Raw genomic sequence first — 22982 nt, 5'->3', positions numbered from 1 at the left:
TGATTGAGGGAGCTACGGCGTGAAGAATAAGTATAGTTGATTGGCAACTAGAGACCCTTGTAAGGGAAAAAATTATTTTGTTATTTAGTTTTAACAGGAAGTCAGGGCAGTTAGTGCAGAAAGACCACTGGAGAGGGAACAGCTCTCACAGCTCTGCTAACAGCGGTTGGAGATGGAGAGAATGAGAAGGCAGCTCTCATAGTTCTGCTCAAAGCAGTAAAATGCAAGAAAGTAAACTCCTGAGGAACTAAAGGATGGCTGGTTCTAGAAACCTGGAAACAGAACAGGATATTGTTCATGGGCAGCACAGACAAAGCCGAGAAGGAATTGGCTGGCGAGAAGTTTCCAAAGATTTCTAAAGAAATCCTAGATTTCGGAATGTCTTACTAGTCTGCAAAACAAATTTTAAAGTACTTGGGAAGACAGTATTGGCTGGATATCAGAGTTTGCGTTAACAGTGAATGTCAGTCAGCATGGTGGCGCAGTGGATTAGCCCTGCTGCCTCATGGCGCCGAGGTCCCAGGTTCAATCCCGGCTCTGGGTCACTGGCTGTGTGGAGTTTGCACATTCTTCCAGTGTTATCATAGAATTTACAGTGCAGAAGGAGGCCATTCAGTCCATCGAGTCTGCACCGGCCCTCAGAAAGAGCATCCACTTAAGCCCACATCTCCACCCTATCCCCATAACCCAGTAACCCCACCTAACCTTTTTGACACTAAGGGGCAATCCACCTAACCTGCACACCTTTGGACTGTGGGGGGGAAACCGGAGCACCCGGAGGATGTCCACACACACACGGGGAGAAAGTGCAAACCACGGGGACAGTGACCCGAGGCTGGAAATGAACCTGGGACCCTGGAGCCGTGGTGTACGTCGAGCCCCCACAACCCAAAGATGTGCAGGCTAGGTGGATTGGCCACACTAAATTGCCCTTAATTGGGAAAAAAATGAATTGGGTACTCTAAATTTATTTTTTAAAAACAGTGAAAGTCAGTCAAAGCAAAGAAATCCTGAAGGGTTGGTGTAAAATCCTGGAGTGGATTCACTGGTAGAAGTCGAACAGAAGCTCTGGCCAAGACTCCTTTGAAACACGTGGAGTGAATTTAGGAATGTAAACCATTAATGGAAAGAATGTTTACGAGAGAAGGTTGTGAAGCATGGGTCACTGTCTGTGCGGAGTCTGCGTGGGTTTCCTCCGGGTGCTCCAGTTTCCTCCCACAGTCCAAAGAAGTGCAGGTTAAGTGGATTGGCCATGACAAATTGCCCTTGGTGACCAAAAAGGTTGGGAGGGGTTGTTGGGTTACGGGGAAAGGGTGGAAGTGAGAGCTTAAGTGGGTCGGTGCAGACTCGATGGACCGAATGGCCTCCTTCTGCACTGTATGTTCAATGTTCTATGACTTTGTATTTCAATGGGACCATTGTAACTTCAAATGTGTCATTCGCATTAATCTTAAATTCTGTGTGTAATTGTTAACCTAAGGGGGATAAATGGTATTATAGTCTATATTGTCATGTTTAAAATTCCCCCCTTGTTAAAACTAATGTGGGTTTTTAAAAAATATTTTTATTCTTTTTCACATTCTCTCCCAAATTTACACCCACCAATAATAAACAATAATCAGTAACAAATATGCCAATCCCCATATCAATAACAACGATCCCATCCTCCCACCAAACCCCAAACATTAGCCCGCATGTTCACACAAACAAATGACAAAAAGGAATCAGGAATCACGAATCGTCACCATTAACACACACAGCCCCCCTCCCCCAACTAATGTTCGATGTTATCCAGTTTTTGTAAGTGCATTATGAATAATGCCCATGAATTGTAGAACCCCTCCATCCTTCCCCCCAGTTAAAACTTAACCTTCTCAAGAGTCAAGAATTCCAACAGGTCCCCCCGCAACGCCAGGGCACAGGGTGGAGAGGTTGCTCTCCGACCTATCAGGATCCGCCTTCGGGCGATCAACGAGGCGAAGGCTACAACATCTGCCTCCGCACCCATTTCCAACCCTGGCTGGTCCGACACCCCGAATATGGCCTCCCGGGGACCCGTGCCCAGTTTCATGTGCACCACTTTAGAAATTACCCTAAAAACCTCCTTCCAGTAATCCTCCAGCTTTGGACAGGACCAAAACATATGAACGTGATTAGCGGGCCCCCACACAACGTTCACACACATCTTCGTCTCCTTCAAAGAATCGGCTCATCCTCGCCCTCGTGAAGTGTGCTCTGTATACCACCTTCAGCTGTATCAGCCCCAACCTCGCCCACAAGGTGGAGGCGATCACTTTCCGGAGCACCTCACACCAGACCCCCTCCTCCATATCCTCTCCCAACTCTTTCTTCCACTTCGCTTTGATCCCTTCCAGTGCTGCCTTCTCCTCTGCCAAAATAGCTCCGTAAACCACCGACACTACCCCCTTCTCCAGTCCCCCCGTCGTCAGCACCTCCTCCAGCAATGTGGAGGCCGGCTCCACCGGGAAGCTTTGTATCTCCTTTCTGGCAAAATCTTGAACTTGCATGTATCTAAACATTTCCCCCTGCTCCAGCCCATATTTAATTCCAGCTCCTTCAATCCTGCAAACCGATCCCGAAGAAACAAATCTTTTAGTGTCTTAATCCCGTTCTCCACCCAGTTCCAAAAATTTCCATCCCACATCCCTGGCTCAAATCTGTGGTTCCCCCGAATCAGCATTTCCCTTGACCCTGCCCCCAACCCGAAGTGTTGGCGAAACTGCCTCCAAATTCTCAATGAAGCTATTATTACCGGACTCCCTGAGTATTTCCCTGGGGCCACTGGGAGCGGCGCTGTTGCTAGTGCTTTCAATCCCGACCCCCTGCACAAACTCTCCTCGATTCTGATCCACTGGGAATCAACCCCTCTGACCCAGCTCCGCACCTTCTCCACATTCGCCGCCCCGTAGTAATACATCAGGTTCGGAAGACCCAAACCCCCTGCCTGCCTTCCCCTCTGTAGCAGCACCTTTCGAACTCTGGCCACCTTCCCTCCCCAGATGAATGAAGCAATCATTCCTTCAATCTCTCTGCAAAAAGCCTTTGGCAGGAAAATCGGCAGGCATTGGAAAATAAACAGAAATCGCCTGTACCCGACCCACCAGTGACAGAGGGAGACCATCCCACCTTGCCAGATCAGCTTTCACTCTCCCCACCAAACTAGAAATGTTGTACCTGCGGAGCCCCTCCCCCATTCCTGAAGCCATTGAAAGAGTGGGGCATACACAACGAGCCAGTGGCAGCGGCCATGCTGAGAACGTGGACCCAGTTGAGACAGCACTTTGGGATAACCAAAATGTCCCTTATGGCCCCCATCTGCGGCAATCACAGATTCCCCCAGCCATGCTAGATACCACCTTCAAAAGATGGAGGCGGGACAGGGGCACACTGATGGTCGGGAACTTCTACGTAGGGTGCAGACTGGCGACACTGGATGAACTGACGAGGAAGTGGAAACTAGCAAGAGGACAGGAATTGAGACACCTCCAAATAAAACACTTCCTCCGCAAAGAGACAGTAGGGTACCCCGGGGCCCCAGAAAGCACACTACTAGAGGACCTGATAGGCACAAGCAGCGAGAAGGGGAGGTGTGCCTATGTGGGAAAATATACGGACAGTTACTGGACAGAGCCCGAACACCACTGGACGGGACCAGACAAAAATGGGAGGACGAACTGGGGACAGAGGTAGGATGGGGACTCTGGAGCGAAGCACTGAGCAGGGTGAACTCCACCTCCTCCTGCGCAAGGCTAAGCCTAATGCAGCTCAAAGTGGTGCACAGAGCGCACCTGACCAGAACCCGAATGAGCAGGTTCTTCCCGGAGGTGGAGGACAAATGTGAGCGGTGCCAGAGGGGCCCGGCCAACCACACCCACATGATTTGCCTTCTCCGGGGCAATGTCCAAGTTTGTGGGGGTGAGGGTAAAGCCATGTCCAATAGTGGCAATCTTCGGGGTATCGGAGCAGCCAGGGCTACACATGGGGAAGGGGGCCGACACCCTTGCTTTCCTTCCCTTTTTTTTAAATTAAATATTTTATTGAAAATTTTTGGTCAACCAACACAGTACATTGTGCATCCTTTACACAATATTATAACAACACAAATAACAATGACCTATTTTATAAACAAAAAATGAATAAATAATAAATAACAAAAATGAAAACTAGCCCTAATTGGCAACTGCCTTGTCACAAGTAACACTCTTCAAAAATATAATTTAACAGTCCAATATATAATTATCTGTAGCAACGACCTATACATACTATACAGTATATATTAACAACCCTGAGAGTCCTTCTGGTTCCTCCTACCCCCCCCCGATCCTGGGCTGCTGCTGCTGCCTTCTTTTTCCCATTCCGTCTATCTTTCTGCGAGGTATTCGACGAACGGTTGCCACCGCCTGGTGAACCCTTGAGCCGACCCCCTTAGGACGAACTTAATCCGCTCTAGCTTTATAAACCCCGCCATGTCATTTATCCAGGTCTCCACCCCCGGGGGCTTGGCTTATTTCCACATTAGCAATATCCTGCGCCGGGCTACTAGGGACGCAAAGGCCAAAACATCAGCCTCTCTCGCCTCCTGCACTCCCGGCTCTTGTGCAACCCCAAATATAGCCAACCCCCAGCTTGGTTCGACCCGGACTCCTGCTACTTTTGAAAGCACCTTTGTCACCCCCATCCAAAACCCCTGTAGTGCCGGGCATGACCAAAACATATGGGTATGATTCGCTGGGCTTCTCGAGCACCTCGCACACCTATCCTCCACCCCAAAAAATTTACTGAGCCGTGCTCCAGTCATATGTGCCCTGTGTAATACCTTAAACTGAATCAGGCTTAGCCTGGCACACGAGGACGACGAGTTTACCCTGCTGAGGGCATCTGCCCACAGCCCCTCCTCGATCTCCTCCCCCAGCTCTTCTTCCCATTTCCCTTTTAGTTCATCTACCATAGTCTCCCCTTCGTCCCTCATTTTACCATCCCCCACCCATGTCTTTGAGATCACTCTGTCCTGCACCTCTTGTGTCGGGAGCTGCGGGAATTCCCTCACCTGTTGCCTCGCAAAAGCCCTCAGTTGCATATACCTGAATGCATTCCCTTGGGGCAACCCATATTTCTCGGTCAGCGCTCCCAGACTCGCGAACTTCCCATCCACAAACAGATCTTTCAGTTGCGTTATTCCTGCTCTTTGCCACATTCCATATCCCCCATCCATTCCCCCCGGGGCAAACCTATGGTTGTTTCTTATCGGGGACCCCCCCCAAGGCTCCAGTCTTTCCCCTATGCCGTCTCCACTGTCCCCAAATCTTCAGTGTAGCCACCACCACCGGGCTTGTGGTGTAGTTCCTCGGTGAGAACGGCAATGGGGCTGTCACCATAGCCTGTAGGCTAGTCCCCCTACAGGACGCCCTCTCTAATCTCTTCCACGCCGCTCCCTCCTCCTCTCCCATCCACTTACTCACCATTGAAATATTAGCGGCCCAATAATACTCACTTAGGCTCGGTAGTGCCAGCCCCCCCCTATCCCTGCTACGCTGTAAGAATCCCTTCCTCACTCTCGGGGTCTTCCCGGCCCACACAAAACCCATGATGCTCTTTTCAATCCTTTTAAAAAAAGCCTTCGTGATCACCACCGGGAGGCACTGAAACACAAAGAGGAATCTCGGGAGGACCACCATCTTAACCGCCTGCACCCTCCCTGCCATTGACAGGGATACCATATCCCATCTCTTGAAATCCTCCTCCATCTGTTCCACCAACCGCGTTAAATTTAACCTATGCAATGTGCCCCAATTCTTAGCTATCTGGATCCCCAGGTAACGAAAGTCCCTTGTTCCCTTCCTCAACGGTAGGTCCTCTATTTCTCTACTCTGCTCCCCTGGATGCACCACAAACAACTCACTTTTCCCCATGTTCAATTTATACCCTGAAAAATCCCCAAACTCCCCAAGTATCCGCATTATTTCTGGCATCCCCTCCGCCGGGTCCGCCACGTATAGTAGCAAATCGTCCACATACAAAGATACCCGGTGCTCTTCTCCTCCCCTAAGTACTCCCCTCCACTTCTTGGAACCCCTCAACGCTATCGCCAGGGGCTCAAACGCCAGTGCAAACAATAATGGGGACAGAGGGCATCCCTGCCTTGTCCCTCTATGGAGCCAAAAATATGCAGATCCCCGTCCATTCGTGACCACGCTCGCCACTGGGGCCCTATACAACAGCTGCACCCATCTAACATACCCCTCTCCAAAACCAAATCTCCTCAACACCTCCCACAAATAATCCCACTCCACTCTATCAAATGCTTTCTCGGCATCCATCGCCACTACTATCTCCGTTTCTCCCTCTGGTGGGGCCATCATCATTACCCCTAACAACCTCCGTATATTCGTGTTCAGCTGTCTCCCCTTCACAAACCCAGTTTGGTCCTCGTGGACCACCCCCGGGACACATTCCTCTATTCTCATTGCCATTACCTTGGCCAGGATCTTGGCATCTACATTTAGGAGGGAAATAGGTCTATAGGACCCGCATTGTAGCGGGTCCTTTTCCTTCTTTAAGAGAAGCGATATCGTTGCTTCAGACATAGTCGGGGGCAGTTGTCCCCTTTCCTTTGCCTCATTAAAGGTCCTCGTCAGTACCGGGGCGAGCAAGTCCACATATTTTCTATAGAATTCGACTGGGAATCCATCCGGTCCCGGGGCCTTTCCCGCCTGCATGCTCCTAATTCCTTTCACCACTTCTTCTACCTCGATCTGTGCTCCCAGTCCCACCCTTTCCTGCTCTTCCACCTTGGGAAATTCCAGCCGATCCAAGAAGCCCATCATTCTCTCCCTCCCATCCGGGGGTTGAGCTTCATATAATTTTTTATAAAATGTCTTGAACACTCCATTCACTCTCTCCGCTCCCCACTCCATCTCTCCTTCCTCATCCCTCACTCCCCCTATTTCCCTCGCTGCTCCCCTTTTCCTCAATTGGCGTGCCAGCAACCTGCTCGCCTTCTCCCCATATTCGTACTGTACACCCTGTGCCTTCCTCCATTGTGCCTCTGCAGTGCCTGTAGTCAGCAAGTCAAATTCTACATGTAGCCTTTGCCTTTCCCTGTACAGTCCCTCCTCCGGTGCTTCCGCATATTGTCTGTCCACCCTCAAAAGTTCTTGCAGCAACCGCTCCCGTTCCTTACTCTCCTGCTTCCCTTTATGTGCCCTTATTGATATCAGCTCCCCTCTAACCACCGCCTTCAACGCCTCCCAGACCACTCCCACCTGGACCTCCCCATCATCATTGAGTTCCAAGTACTTTTCAATGCACCCCCTCACCCTTAGACACACCCCCTCATCTGCCATTAGTCCCATGTCCATTCTCCAGGGTGGGCGCCCTCCTGTTTCCTTCCCTATCTCCAAGTCCACCCAGTGTGGAGCGTGATCCGAAATGGCTATAGCCGTATACTCCGTTCCCCTCACCTTCGGGATCAATGCCCTACCCAGCACAAAAAAGTCTATTCGCGAGTAGACTTTATGGACATAGGAGAAAAACGAGAACTCCTTACTCCTAGGTCTGCTAAATCTCCACGGGTCTACACCTCCCATCTGCTCCATAAAATCTTTAAGTACCTTGGCTGCTGCCGGCCTCCTTCCAGTCCTGGACTTCGACCTGTCCAGCCCTGGTTCCAACACCGTATTAAAATCTCCCCCCATTATCAGCTTTCCCATCTCTAGGTCCGGAATGCGCCCTAGCATCCGCCTCATAAAATTGGCATCATCCCAGTTCGGGGCATATACGTTTACCAAAACCACCGTCTCCCCCTGTAGTTTGCCACTCACCATCACGTATCTGCCCCCGTTATCCGCCACTATAGTCTTTGCCTCGAACATTACCCGCTTCCCCACTAATATAGCCACCCCCCTGTTTTTCGCATCTAGCCCCGAATGGAACACCTGCCCCACCCATCCTTTGCGTAGCCTAACCTGGTCTATCAGTTTCAGGTGCGTTTCCTGTAACATAACCACATCTGCCTTAAGTTTCTTAAGGTGTGCGAGTACCCGTGCCCTCTTTATCGGCCCGTTCAGCCCTCTCACGTTCCACGTGATCAGCCGAGTTGGGGGCTTCCTACCCCCCCCCCCCCCCCTTGTCGATTAGCCATCACCTTTTTCCAGCTCCTCACCCGGTTCCCACGCAGCTGTATCTCCCCCAGGCGGTGCCCCCCCGCCCATCCTCTCCCATACCAGCTCCCCCCTCTCCCCAGCAGCAGCAACCCAGTAATTCCCCCCTCCCACCCCCCCCCCGCTAGATCCCCCGCTAGCGTAATTACTCCCCCCATGTTGCTCCCAGAAGTCAGCAAACTCTGGCTGACCTCGGCTTCCCCCCGTGACCTCGGCTCGCACCGTGCGACGCACCCTCCTTCCTGCTTCTCTATTCCCGCCATGATTATCATAGCGCGGGAACCAAGCCCGCGCTTCTCCCTTGGCCCCGCCCCCAATGGCCAACGCCCCATCTCCTCCACCTCCCCTCCTCCCCCCATCACCACCTGTGGGAGAGAGAAAAGTTACCACATCGCAGGATTAGTACATAAAACCCCTCTTTGCCCCCCACATTCGCCCCACCACTTTGTTCGAACGTTCTTTTTAATAACCCGCTCATTCCAGTTTTTCTTCCACAATAAAAGTCCACGCTTCATCCGCCGTCTCAAAGTAGTGGTGCCTCCCTCGATATGTGACCCACAGTCTTGCCGGTTGCAGCATTCCAAATTTTATCTTCTTTTTATGAAGCACCGCCTTGGCCCGATTAAAGCTCGCCCTCCTTCTCGCCACCTCCGCACTCCAGTCTTGATAAACGCGGATCACCGCGTTCTCCCATTTACTGCTCCGAGTTTTCTTCGCCCATCTAAGGACCATTTCTCTATCCTTAAAACGGAGGAATCTCACCACTATGGCTCTGGGAATTTCTCCTGCTCTCGGTCCTCGCGCCATCACTCGGTATGCTCCCTCCACCTCCAACGGACCCGCCGGGGCCTCCGCTCCCATTAACGAGTGCAGCATCGTGCTCACATATGCCCCGACGTCCGCTCCCTCCACACCTTCAGGAAGACCAAGAATCCTCAGGTTGTTCCTCCTTGCGTTGTTTTCCAGTGCCTCCAACCTTTCCACACATCGTTTCTGATGTGCCTCCTGCGTCTCCGTCTTCACCACCAGGCCCTGTATATCATCCTCATTCTCGGCTGCCTTTGCCTTCACGACCCGAGGCTCCCGCTCCTGGGTCTTTTGTTCCTCCTTTAGCCCTTCGATCACCTGTAGTATCGGGGCCAACAGCTCTTTCTTCATTTCCTTTTTGATCTCTTCCACACAGCATTTCAAGAACTCTTGTTGTTCAGGGCCCCATGTTAAACTGCCACCTTCCGACGCCATCTTGGTTTTTGCTTGCCTTCCTTGCCGCTGTTCTAAAGGATCCACTGCAATCTGGCCACTCTCTCCTCCTTTTTCCATCCGTATCCAGGGGGGATTCCCTTCTGGTTTACCGCACAGTGTTTTTAGCCGTCAAAATTGCCGTTGGGGCTCCTATCAAGAGCCTAAAAGTCCGTTTCACAGGGAGCTGCCGAAACGTGCGACTCAGCTGGTCATCGCCGCACCCGGAAGTCCCTTGCTTTCCTTCCCTAATCGCAAGCCGGAGAATCCTGCTCGGCTGGCGATCGGCAGCACCACCCACAGCTGCAGACTGGCTCACTGGCCTCTCGGAATTTCTCCACCTGGAGAAGATTAAGTACGCCATCCGAGGGTCAGAGGAAGGCTTCCTGGATACTTGGGGGCAGTTTGTCAGCCTGTTCAAAAACCTGTTCGAGGCCGGGCGGTATGGGGACGCCACAAGAGAAGAGGAAGGGTGCTGAAACCAATGTGGGGGGGGGGGGATAACATAGACCGATCCAGAGGGCAGCAAAATGTACGTACAGTTAGTCAAATGAAGGACAAAACAAACCTCTCTGTAAAATAAAGGAAATTAGCGCGGGCATGGAAAATGTAATGTATATAAGTAACAACTGTTTATAAATATGAGAAAAGCCAATAAAAAGATTTTCATTAAAAAAAATGAAAGAGTGGAGCAGAGGTTGCGTCAGTCTAAAAAGTAGAAGAGTCGGTTGCAGACCATGAGGACCGGTCTGAGCTGAGGGAGAAAGTGGACGATTTGGAGAATCGGTCGAGGACGCAGAATCTCCGGATTGTGGGACTGCCCAAAGGCATTGAGGGAGTGCAGGCCACAAAGTTTGTAGCAAAGATGCTGGGGAAGCTGGTGGGGGAGGGGGGTCTTTGACCGACCACCCGAGATGGATCGAGCGCACAGATTCCTGAGGAGGAGGCCAAAGGCGGGTAAGCACCTGAGAGCGATGGTGGTACGAGTATACAGATATTTAGACAAGGAGAGATTTGCGGTGGACGAAGAAGTTCACCTGGGAACGGACTGTGTTTTGGATCTACCAAGATTTGGGTGCGGAGTTGGCGAAGTGTCTAGCTGGGTTTAACAGGGTCGAAGCGGTTCTGTTCAAGGAAGAATTGAAGTTTGGGGTATTATAGGAATCTTTAATTTATGGGGATCTTAACATTTATGCTTAAACAGCTATCTTTTACCTATACTAGTTGTATTCGAAATACCTGGCTTCTACAGGTACCCAGCCCGGTTGTGGGTTACGTACTAGTTCTACATGGACACACCGGTGGTGAGCAGGTTTTTGTGAAAAATACCTCCAGTAAAATATTTTTCCAAAAAAATGTAATAACACTTATAATATTCACACATCGGGGTCAGTCACAACCTAACTCCCTGAACAAACAAATCTCAGCTCCAGTTTCTGTACACTGACTTCAGTGTTTTGATCAGGAAGATTAGGAGTTTTGTGTCGCTGTGCTATTATAATAAAAGTAAAAACAGAAAATGCTAGAAACTCAGCAGGTCTGGCAGTATTTGTAGAGAGAGAAAAAGAGTTAACGTTCCAGGATTAAACTTCAATCAGAACTGGAAGAAGTTCGAAACTTAACTGTCTCCAAACAAGGAGGCTGGAAGCGTTGGGAGAGGAGGGGTGGGGAGGAAAGAAGAAAAGGAAAATCTGTGAACGGGTGGCAGGCAGGTCTGATTAAATGGCAATAGGGATAATGATCAAGACAAAATGTGGCAGCAATGAGCATTTCACCACATATTCACACCGGCACAAAGACCACCTCTGTTACATCATCCGACTTCTCCCCTGCCTCAGCCGAAACCCTCAGCCATGTCTTTATTAACTCTAAACTTGACTACTCCAACATTCCTGGCTGGCCTCCCATAAACCAGAGATCATTCAAAACTCTGCTGCCCCTGTCCTAACCTGCACTATTTTCTGTTCATACAGCAACCCTGTGCTTGCTGATCTACACGGTCTCCTGGTTAAGCCAATCCTTCATTTTCAAATTCATATCTTCATTTTCAAATCCTCCCTCACCTCCCACAATGTAACCAGCCCTACAAATCTATCCTCCAATTCTGATCTCTTGCACATCCGTGATTTTAATCACTCTACCGTCAGCTACTGAAGCCCGAGTAAGCCTTTTTTCTTCTTTAAAACATCCTTAAAACCTACTAGTCATCTACCTAATATCTCATAATGTGGCTTGGTGTCAAATTTTGTTTGATATGCCTCTGTGAAGTGTCTTGGGATATTTTACCAAGTCTGTCTGTATAAGTACAAGCTCATGTTGTGCTGGGACTGTAAAGCAACAAAAGATGGTCCCAAAAGGAGCTGTAACGGCAGCAGCAGGATTACCTGCTGTCTGAAAAAACAAGAACAAAGGGTACAATCTGAAGATATTGAAAAGTCACTATATTCCCAGATGACCATCTTTCCCTTGACGGGGGAAGAGCTGACTGGTGGTGATTTAACCCGAGGATCACAGGCAAGGGGCAAAGTTGAGAAGGCGGAGCCTTCATGAACCAGCTGTCCAGCTAACTGAGCTAAACCAGCAGTATAATTATGCTGGCTATGACAAAATAAAGTGCGTTTGAAGATTGAGAGTGCTAATGGTGCCAGTGCAAGTCAGTGGTCAGCCAGGAAACACAGTTATATGTCCTGCTGTTATTTTCCCTCCTTCCAGCAGCTCAGCTTAGATGGCAGCACACTTACTAGCTCAAAATTCACAACAGTTGTTCAGCACAATTTGAAAAAATAAATTTAGAGTACCCAGTTCTTTTTTCCCCCCCAATTATGGGGCAATTTAGCGTGGCCAATCTACCCTGCACATCTTTGGATTGTGGGGGTGAGACCCACGCAGACACGGGAAGAATGTGCAAACTCCACCTGAACAGTGACCCGGGGCCGGTCAAACCTGGGACCTCGGCACCGTGAGGCAGCAGTGCTAACCCACCGTGCCTCCCTGTTCTGTTCAATTTAAGTCCACACTCCACGATAACATTTTAAAAAATTATTTCACATGATATAACCATCGCTGGCTAGGCCAGCATTTATTACCCATCCCTAATTGCCTGAGAGAAGGTGGCGTTGAGCTGCCTTTTTGAACCACATGTAGATAGACACAGAGTGCTGTAGGGAGGGCATCCTAGGATTCTGACCCAGTGACAGTGAAGGAACGGCGATATATTTCCAACTCAGGGCGGTGAGTGACTTGGAGGGGAATCTCCAGGTGGTGGGATTCCCCTGTATCTGCTGCCCTTGTCCTTCTAGATCAAGTTTGTTTCGAATCACTAGCTTTCGGAGGGCAGCTCCTTCCTCAGGTGAGTCGACTCACCTGACGAAGGAGCTGCGCTCCGAAAGCTAGTGATTCGAAACAAACCTGTTGAACTTTAACCTGGTGTTGTAAGACTTCTAATGTGCCCACCCCAGTCCAACGCCGACATCTCCACATCATGTCCTTCTAGATGGTAGTGGTCATGGGTTTGGAAAGTGCTTTTGAAGGAGCCTTGATGAGTTCCTGCAGTGCATCTTGTAGATGGTACACACTGCTGCTGCGTGTCGGTGGTGGAGGGAGTGAATGTTTGTAGAAGGGGGAGCAATCAAGCGGGGCTTCTTTGTCCTGGATGGTGTTGAGCTTCTTGAGTGTTGTCGGAGTTTCACTCATCCAGGCAAATGGGGAGTATTCCTGACAGGGGCTGGTTTAGCACAGGGCTAAATCGCTGGCTTTGAAAGCAGACCAAGGCAGGCCAGCAGCACGGTTCAGTTCCCGTACCAGCCTCCCCGAACAGGCGCCGGAATGTGGCGACTAGGGGCTTTTCACAGTAACTTCATTTGAAGCCTACTTGTGACAATAAGTGATTTTCATTTCATTTTCATTTTTCACTTGTGCCTTGTAGATTGTGGACAGGCTTTGAGGAGTCAGGAGGTGAGTTATTTGCTGCAGCATTGCCAGCACCCAACCTGCTCCTACAGCCACAGCGGCTAATCCAGTTCAGCTTCTGGTTAATGGTAACCCCAAGATGTTGATAACGGGGGATTCAGCAATAGCAATGCCATCAAATGTCATGGGGAGATCGGTTAGATTCTCTCTTATTGGAGATGGTCAATGCATGACACTTATGTAGCGCAGATGTCATTAAGAGAATTTAGATAAGATTTTAAACCCCAAACATGGTTTCGGTACAAATTGGAAGATATAGCCTTGTGAGGAACCAGTAACTCTCCCAGTGTCCCGGCCTCCCGGCCAACATTTATTCTCAAACTATACAATAACTGGCATTCACACAGCACCTTTAAAATAGCAAAACCAATTCAAGGACTTCACTGGAGAGATATTAGAAAACAGATTTTCTGGTCATTCTTCTCATTTTGTCAGTCTCATCTCAGTTGAGGCCCTGATGGAATAGAATGGTGCTGGAACGGGCTTGAGGGGCTGAGTGGAATACTTCGGTCCCCAAAATCTATGCAAAGCATTTTAAGTTATTGTGACACAAGTATAAGTATTTATAGACATAGGGCACCCCAAAGCAGTCTCAATGCTGACATGTGTTCTCTACTAAGAATCCCTCAAAAACATTCCCACCTCACCCACAATGCGGTGAGGTAATCAAGAGGGACTCGATCACGATCCAGGTAGCTTGTTTGGTGGTGAGCGTTTAGCAACCACTGCGTGCACGCTCCTTTACCATTTGTTAATAACATGTTCATTACAAAATCTCGCATTTATATATAGTACTTTTAATGTAGGAAAATCCTCCAAGGCACTTCATAGGGTTTTATCAAACAATATTTATCGCCAAGTCACAAAAGGAGATATGAGGACAAGAGAGCAAAAGTTTGGTCAAAGGCGGCGGCTTTAAGAAGCATCTTAAAAGGGAGTTGGAGAGGTTTAGGGAAGGAATACCAGAGCTTGGGGCCCAGAGAGCTGAAGTCACCCTTTCCCATACCAGTCTCCCCGAACAGGCGCCGGAATGTGGCGACCAGGGCTTGTCACAGTAACTTTATTTGAAGCCACCTTGTGACAATAAACGATTTTCATTTTCATTTCAGAGCCCAATTGTGGAGTGACTGGGAATGCGCAACAAAGTCCAGAAAGAGATGGGAGTGGGTTTTGTCGAGATTCATCCCTAGCAGCTCTGTGGCGCAAGACTCTTGACAAAATGGGGGAAGTAAACACGTGGCTAAAGGAATGGTGCGGGAAAGAGAGGCTCCATTTCCTGGGGCATTGGCATCAGTATTTGAACAGGAGGGATCTGTACTGTTGGGACAGTCTTCACCTGAACCGATCTGGGACCAGTGTTCTAGCATAAAGAATAAATAGGGTGGTCACAAGGACTTTAAACTAGCAAGTAGGAGGAAGGGTAAAACTATGGGAAGTATAATGGTTAATGGGAAGCAAAGCAGCAGGTTAGCACGTGGGGAGGTGGATTCAACTACATGGAAAATTATGAAAAAGTTCAAGGGAAGAACTGAGGAGATGTTATTAATGGAGGTGTTGGGATTCAAAAAGAAGGTATAAAAACTAGCATATGGGCACTTTACCTGAATGCTCATAGCATTCAAAGCACGGTAAATGAAGTGACAGCACAAATCATCGCGAATGAGTCTGATTTAGTGGCCATTACAGAGACATGGTTACAGGGTGGTCATGACAGAGGTAAATACCCAGGGGTATCAGACTATTCGGAAGGACAGACAGGAAGGTAAGGGAGGCGGTGTAGCTCTGATGTTTAAGGATGACATCAGAGCGGTAGTGAGAGATGATATAGGTTCTACGGATAAAAATGTTGAATCCATTTGGCTGGAAATTAGAAATAGTAAGGAGAAAAGGTCACTGAGTGTCTATAGGCCACCAAATAATATCAGGATGGGGCAGGCAACAGACAAAGAAATAACTGATGAATATAAAAATGGTATGGCAATTATCATGGGGGATTTTAATCTACATGTCGATTAGTCAAACCAGGTTGGTCAAGACAGCCTTGAGGAGTTTATAGAATGTATCCACGATAGTTTTCTCAAACAGTATGTATTGGAACCTACAAGGGAGCAAGCGATCCAAGATCTGGTCATGTGTAATGAGGCAGGAATAATTAATGATCTCATAGTTAGGGATCCTCTCGGAAGAAGCGATCAAGTATGGTTGAATTTAAAATACAGGTGGAGTGTGAAAAGGTAAAATCCAATACCAGTGTCTTGTGCTTAAACAAAGGAGACTACAATGGGATGAGGGAGGAGTTGGCTAGGGCAGACTGGGAGCAAAGACTTTATGGTGGGACAATTGAGGAACAGTGGAGGACTTTCAAAGGACAGCAAAAGTATATACCAGTGAAAAGGAAGATGTGTAGGAAAAGGGATAATCAGCCATGGATATACAAGGAAATAATGAAGAGTATCAAATTGAAAGAAAATGCATACAAAGTGGCAAAAATTAGTGGGAAAGTAGAGGATTGGGACATCTTTAAAAGTCAACAGAAAGCCACAAAAAAGCTATAATGAAAAGTAAGATATGGGCGACACGGTGGTGCAGTGGTTAGCACTGCTGTCTCATGGCACCAAGGACACAGGTTCGATCCCGGCCCCAAGTCACTGTCCGTGTGGAGTTCACACACTCTCCCAGTGTCTGCGTGGGTTTCACCCCACACCCCAAAGATGTGCGGGGTAGGTGAATTGGCCACACTAAATTGCCCCTTAATTGGAAAAGAATTTTGGTTATCTAAATTAAAACAAAATTAAAATTAAAAGAAAGAAAAGTAAGGTTGATTATGAGGGTAAACGTGCACAGAATATATAAACAGATAGCTAAAGATTCTACAAATATATAAAATGAAAAAGAGTGGCTAAGGTAAACATGAGTCCTTTAGAGGATGAGATGGGGGATTTAATAATGGGAAATGTGGAAATGGCTGAGGCATTGAGCGGGTATTTTGTGTCGCTCTTCACAGTGGAAGACACAAATAACATAATTGTTGACAAGGAGGCTATGGCAGGTGAGGACCAAGAAACGATCATTATCACTAAGGACGTAGTGTTGGGCAAGCTAATGGGGCTAAAGGTAGACAAGTCTCCTGGCCCTGATGGAATGCATCCCAGGGGGCTAAAACAGATGGTGGGGGAAATAGCAAATGCTCTCGTGGTAATTCACCAAACTTCGCTGGACTCTGGGGCGTTCCAGCAGATTGGAAAACAGCAAATGTGAATCCACCGTTTAAAAAAGGAGGTAGACAAAAGGCAGGTAACTACGGGCCAGTTAGTTTAACTTCTGTAGTGGGGGAAATGCTTGAATCTATTATCAAGGAAGAAACAGCGAGACATCTGGATAGAAATTGTCCCATTGGGCAGATGCAGCATGGGTTCATGAAGTAGGTCATGTTTAACTAATTTACTGGAATTCTTTGAGGACATTACGAGCATGGTGGACACGGTGGATGTGGAGGATTTACAGAAGGCATTCGTCAAGGTGCCGCACAAAAGGCTGCTGCATAAGATAAAAGTGCTTAGCATTATAGGTAATGTATTAGCATGGATAGAAGATTGATCAACCAATAAAAAGCAAAGAGTGAGTATAAATGGGTGTTTTTTCTGGTTGACGCAGTGGTTAGTGGTGTGCCTCAGGGACCAGTTTTGGGACCACAATTGTATACAATTTACATAGATGATCTGGAGTTGGGGACCAATTGTAATGTGTCAAAGTTCGCAGAAGACACTAAGGTGAGTGGTAGAGCAAAGTGTGCAGAGGACACTGAAAGTCTGCAGAGGGATATAGATAGTTTGAGTGAATGAGCAAGGGTCTGGCAGATGGAGTACAATGTTGGTAAATGTGAGGTCACCAATTTTGATAGAAATAACAGCAAAATGGACTATTATTTAAATGGTAAAAAAATGGCAGCATGCTGCCGTGCAGAGGGACCTGGTTGTCCTTGTGCATGAATCGCAAAAAGCTGGTTTGCAGGTGCAGCAGAATCTTGTCTTTCATTGCTAGAGGGATGGAGTTTAAAAGTAGGGAGGTTATGTTGCAGCTGTATAGGGTGCTGGTGAGGCCACACCTGGAGTACTGTGTACAGTTTTGGTCTCCTTACCTGAGAAAGGATGTACTGGCACTGGAGGGCGTGCAGAGGAGATTCACTAGGTTGATTCCGGAGTTGACAGGATTGGCTTATGAGGAGACTGAGACTATACTCATTGGAGTTTAGAAGAATGAGGGGGATCTTATAGAAACGTATAAAATTCTGAAGAGTATAGATAAAATTGAAGCAGGGAGATTGTTTCCACTGGCGGGCGAAACTTGAACGAGGCGACAGAGCCTCAAAATAAGGGGGAGCAGATTTAGGACTGAGTTGTGGAGGAAATTCTTCACCCAAAGGGTCGAGAATTTGTGGAATTCCCTGCCCAGTGAAGCAGTTGAGGCTACCTCGTTGAATGTTTTTAAGGCAATGATAGATAGAATTTTGAACAGTAAAGGAATTAAGGATTATGGTGAGCAGGTGGATAAGTGGAGCTGAGTCCACAATAAGATCAGCCATGATCTTATTCAATGGTGGAGCAGGCTCAAGGGGCCTACTCCTGCTCCTAGTTCTCATGTTCTATGGGCTGTTCCCAAGGACGCACTCAAAAGGAAACATCAACGGAGGCTTGCCTTGAGAGGGTCTGTGCAGGGGTTCGACAGGCGGTGGCAACCGTTTCCTAGACCATCTCGTGGAGCGTTAGATGAGGGTCGGACAGCAGCAGCAGCAACCCGGGGGGGGGGGGGGGGGGGGGGGGGGAAGAGAGGAGAGAGGGGGGGGGACATCGTTCGTGTGGGGGGGGGGGGGGAAGAGTGGGAGGAGGGAGGGAGGGGGAAGGGGGGTTTCTCTGAAGGGCATTTGAGCACGAAAATACATGAATGATCCGGAAACTGACATGTACGGGAAGAATCCGATGTACAAAGTTATGTATCGTATTGACTGGCCATGTTAATGTCTTGCCACACGAGCTCTATTTTTTTTCTTTGTTACGGGGTGGGGGGTTTGTTTATATGGTTGAAAATATTGTTTAAAAATTCTTAATAAAAACATATTTAAAAAAAAAAAGAAACATCAACTCGGCGAAAGAATCCTTTGGATTTGCCAAAACATGCTGAACCTCCAGTGCAAAGTGCAATCCACGCCTGAGTGTTGCAGGCTGGCACAGTCCAACGTCCAGGACTATGTACTCGGGGGACAGTGAGGCTTGGGGCAGCTGCCATTGAGGCTCAATGAGGAAAGGTCACTGTTCAAGGTCCACCTACAAATGTACATCGAGGGGCTGGAAACTGTAAAACCTCTCGGATGGTATCTTTGTCATGGAGTGTGGGCAGTGAAGTGGCAAATGAAATACAATGTGGAAAAGTGTGAGGTTATGCACTTTGGAAGGAGGAATTTAGGCACAGACTATTTTCTAAGTGGGGAAATGCTTAGGAAACCAGAAGCACAAAGGGACTTGGGAGTCCTTGTTCATGATTCTCTTAAGGTTAACATGCAGGTTCAGTCGGCAGTGAAGAAGGCAAATGTAATGTTAGCATTCATGTCAAGAGGGCTATAAGAAGGCTGTATAAGGCTCTGGTCAGATCCCATTTGGAGTATTGTGAGCAGTTTTGGGCCCCGTAACTAAGGAAGGATGTGCTGGCCTTGGAAAGGGTCCAGAGGAGGTTCACAAGAATGATCCCTGGAATGAAGAACTTGTCGTATGAGGAACGGTTGAGGACTCTGGGTCTGTACTCGTTGGGAGTTTGGAAGGATGATGGGGGATGTTATTGAAACTTACAGGATGCTGTGAGGCCTGGATAGAGTGGACGTGGAGAGGATGTTTCCACTTGTAGGAAAAAGTAGAACCAGAGGACATCATCTCAGACTCAAGGGACGATCCTTTAAAACAGAGATGAGGAGGAATTTCTTCAGCCAGCCGGTGGTGAATCTGTGGAACACTTTGCTGCAGGAGGTTGTGGAGGCCAAATCACTGAGTGTCTTTAAGACAGAGCAGCACGGTGGCGTGGGTTAGCCCTCCTGCCTCACGGTGCCAAGGTCCCGGGTTCGGTCCCGGCTCTGGGTCACTGTCCGTGTGGAGTTTGCAAATTCTCCCCATGTTTGCGTGGGTTTCGCCCCCACAACCCAAAGATGTGCAGGGTAGGTGGATTGGCCACGCTATAGTGCCCCTTAATTGGAAAAAATGAATTGAGTACTCTAAATTTACATTTAAAAAAAGACAGAGATAGATAGGTTCCTGATTAATAAGAGGATCAGAGATTATGGGGAGAAGGCCGGAGAATGGGGATCAGAAAATATCAGCCATGATTGAATGACAGAGCAGACTCGATGGGACAAGTGGCCTAATTCTGCTCCTAGGTCTTATGGAGTGTATACTGTAAATATGAAGTGTGATTTCAATGTTGCTGAGGCACCACAGAGTACCATACACTGTATGGAAAGAACTTGATCTGGATTGCACTTTTGGTAATACCCAATTTACAAAGTAGATTAGAGGAGAAAAAGATTGGGAATGTGCAAAAGGCCATAATTGGGGGAAGCAAAGATCTTGGAGAGCTGTAGGGGCCGAAGGATATGACAGAGATAGGGAATGGGGGGAATTGAAATTCAAAATAATAATTTTTAAAAATCAAGGCATTGGCAAACCAGGAGCCCAAGTTCAGCAAGCTCTGGGGATGAACATGGGTGAACATGACATGACGTGCATCAGCAACAGACACAATTCTAAAACATTAGGCTGAAATCTGTCTCTCCAAATGACATTTATTTAACCTCACATCAGTCTTTGTTTCTCTGACATCTACTTTCCCAAACTATGAATACACCATCCGATACTCAAAATCTCCTCCTTACAACGTTGACATCAGAGTCAACCAAATAGCCTCCTGTTCATAAACAACTCTTTGCCAAGACCTCGGAGTCTTTTCCCTTTCCTGACAAACAACAAGCTTTCCTGCTCCATGTTACCTCTCCTGACCAACCTTGGCTACATCCTACCTGCAGAGGGCCTTAGGAGCCCTACATACAAATCTCCTCAAATTTAAAATTTATAAACAGCAAGTTAAACCTGTAGACAAGGAGTCTAAGGTATTGAAAACTGATTCACCCCAAACTAAACAAACAGGCCTGGTAATGTCATTTTAAAAAAGCATTTCATAACAACAATTACTCCAGTAAAACCACTAGGACCCAGAGTGGAGAAAGACAGAGCAAGAGGAAAAGAAAAACAATGTTCGGCAACAGATCAAAGAATACCAAGTTCCTTCATTCCACAATACCAGATATCTAAACTCTTCAACAGGGTCAGCTCTCGGTTACAGATTCCTATTCACAGTTAGTTCGCTCTTCAGCAGAACGCCGGCGATTATATCTCTGGCTCCTCGCCAATATCTCTGCTTTTTAAGCTACTTGCTCGCCAACCCTGGACTCCTCCTCCTATCACTGTTTGCCCAGCCCTTCCTTCTGACGGGAACAGGCATACTAAAATCCAACACGCACTATATTTTCTATTAACGCCTTTTAAATTCAAAGTTGCTGGATTATATTTAATCAAATTCTAAATTCTCATTTTGTACATTTCAAGTTTGTGCAGCCTAGGAGGCTAATGTGCTCATTGTGCCGGTGTTGGCTCATTGAAAGAGCTATTCAATTAGGCCCATTCCCCTAATTACGAACAGGCAGTCATATCAATAAGGGGAAGTAGGCCATTCGGCCCCTCGAGCCTGCTCCATTATTCAATAAGATCATGGCTAAAACGTTTGTGTTTCGAGTTCCACATCCCCATCTACCCTCGATAACTTCTGATCCCCTTGCCTAACAAGAATCTGCCTAACCAGAACCTATCTAATCCTACCTTAAAAATATTCAGTGACTTCGCTCCACCGCATTCTAAGGCAGAGAGTTCCAAAGTCGCACAACCCTCAGAAAGAAATTCTCCTCATCTCTGACCGAAATGGGCGACCCCTAATTTAAAAAACAGGTCCCCCTAGTTCTGGACTCACCCACAAGAGGAAACATACTTTCTGCGCGAGAAGGCAGATGTTACTATTGATAATAATAAAATAATAACAATAATATAATAATAATTTTTTTATTGTCACAAGTAGGCTTATTTTGGGGGAAATATTGTTATTCTGTAAAGAAAGGAGTGTGTGTGTCTGTTTGTGCACACATGTCCGTGTTTTAATACGTAGAGTTTAGAAACTTGGATTGGGGATAGATAGGAATAGAACATAAGAGCATATAACATTACAGCGCAGTACAGGCCGTTCGGCCCTCAATGATACGCCGACCTGTGAAACCACTCTAAAGTCCATCTACACTATTCTCTTATCATCCATATGTCTATCCAATGACCATTTGAATGCCCTTAGTGTTGGCGAGTCCACTACTGTTGCAGGCAGGGCATTCCACCCCCTTACTACTCTCTGAGTAAAGAACCTACCTCTGACATCTGTCCTATATCTATCTCCCCTCAATTTAAAGCTATGTCCCCTCGTGCTGGACACCACCATCCGAGGACAAAGGCTCTCACTGTCCACCCTATCCAATCCTCTGATCATCTTGTATGCCTCAATTAAGTCACCTCTCAACCTTCTTCTCTCTAACGAAAACAGCCTCAAGTCCCCCAGCCTTTCCTCATAAGATCTTCCCTCCATACCAGGCAACATTCTGGTAAATCTCCTCTGCACCCTTTCCAATGCTTCCACATCCTTCCTATAATGCGGCGACCAGAATTGCACGCAATACTCCAAATACGGCCGCACCAGAGTTTTGTACAGCTGCAACATGACCTCATGGCTCCGAAACTCAATCCCTCTACCAATAAAAGCTAACACACCATACGCCTTCTTAACAACCCTCTCAACCCGGATGGCAACTTTCAGGGATCTATGTACATGGACACCGAGATCGCTCTGCTCATCCACACTGCCAAGAATCTTACCATTAGCCCAGTACTCTGTCTTCCCTGTTATTCCTTCCAAAATGAATCACCTCACACTTTTCTGCATTAAACTCCATTTGCCACCTCTCAGCCCAGCGCTGCAGCTTATCTATGTCCCTCTGTAACTTGTAACATCCTTCCGCACTGTCCACAACTCCACCGACTTTAGTGTCATCTGCAAATTTACTCACCCATCCTTCTACGCCCTCCTCCAGGTCATTTATAAAAATGACAAACAGCAGTGGCCCCAAAACAGATCCTTGTGGTACACCACTAGTAACTGGACTCCAGTCTGAACATTTCCCATCAACCACCACCCTTTGTCTTCTTCCAGCTAGCCAATTTCTGATCCAAACTGCTAAATCACCCTGAATCCCATGCCTCTGTATTTTCTGCAGTAGCCTACCGTGGGGAACCTTATCAAACGCTTTACTGAAATCCATATACACCACATCAACTGCTTTACCCTCATCCACCTGTTTGGTCACCTTATCAAATAACTCAATAAGGTTTGTGAGGCACGACCTACCCTTCACAAAACCGTGTTGACTATCTCTAATCAAATTATTCCTTTCCAGATGATTATACA

The 22982-nt window shown here is 47.6% G+C and overlaps 1 protein-coding gene across 2 annotated transcripts in view; it reads right to left on the bottom strand.

Annotated features, from left to right (window-relative positions):
* LOC140392141 (nuclear mitotic apparatus protein 1-like) overlaps window positions 1-22982 on the bottom strand; it is a 177701-nt gene that overhangs the window by 131095 nt on the left and 23624 nt on the right. The window contains exon 1 of one of the 2 annotated variants that reach the window (XM_072477487.1): window positions 20727-20747. The exons of the other annotated variant lie outside the window; for it this stretch is intronic. The gene's annotated coding sequence lies outside the window, so the exon portion shown is untranslated. Of the gene's footprint in view, window positions 1-20726; window positions 20748-22982 lie in introns of those variants that run through there. 2 annotated transcript variants of the gene reach the window in all.

The sequence above is a fragment of the Scyliorhinus torazame genome, chromosome 15 (genome assembly GCF_047496885.1).
Source record: "Scyliorhinus torazame isolate Kashiwa2021f chromosome 15, sScyTor2.1, whole genome shotgun sequence".
NCBI lineage: Eukaryota > Metazoa > Chordata > Chondrichthyes > Carcharhiniformes > Scyliorhinidae > Scyliorhinus > Scyliorhinus torazame.
This window is presented reverse-complemented; position numbering and strand designations above follow the sequence as displayed.